This window comes from Coregonus lavaretus (genome assembly GCF_964263955.1).
Source record: "Coregonus lavaretus genome assembly, contig: HAP1_SCAFFOLD_786, whole genome shotgun sequence".
Classification (NCBI taxonomy): Eukaryota; Metazoa; Chordata; class Actinopteri; order Salmoniformes; family Salmonidae; genus Coregonus; species Coregonus lavaretus.
In genome coordinates, this window is record NW_028159639.1 from 92,501 (window position 1) to 93,122 (window position 622).

Sequence of the window (622 nt, forward strand, 5' to 3'; positions counted from 1 at the left end):
AGCATAGGTCACACTGTATGGAACCTTTGTTGACAGACCAAAATTGGAGTAGATGTCATCTGCACAAGGATTGGTTGCCGTGGCGTTGATGGTGGTGAAGTCACAGGCTGTATCTGCATTCTTATTGGTTGCCATGGTGTAGATGGTGGTGATATCGCAGGCTGAATCTGGGTTCTGATTGGTTGCTGTGAAGTAGATGGGATTAGCGATGGTTCCTGTGTCTTGATCCTGGTTGGAGTGTTTGGATGCTGAAGAGGAAAACAAACATAGATTATTTTTTAAATAATTTATCTTTGAAGATTTATGTTATTTTAATTAACTGTTTTCATGTATATTTGTATATTTATTTTTTGACGTTTTTTTGTGTTTTTTAAATAACGATTGTGTGTGATAACTACGGTACCTGTTGGTTTCCTGTCTCTGTTTCTCCTCTATCTAAAGATCATGAACAGCAGAAGACCCAGCAGTAGTAGAACAACACCCAGACCAACAGCAGAGAACATCAGATCACCTAGAACACCCAGACCAACACCAGAGAACATCACATCACCTAGAACACCCAGACCAACACCAGAGAACATCACATCACCTAGAACACCCAGAGACAGTACACAGGCATAAT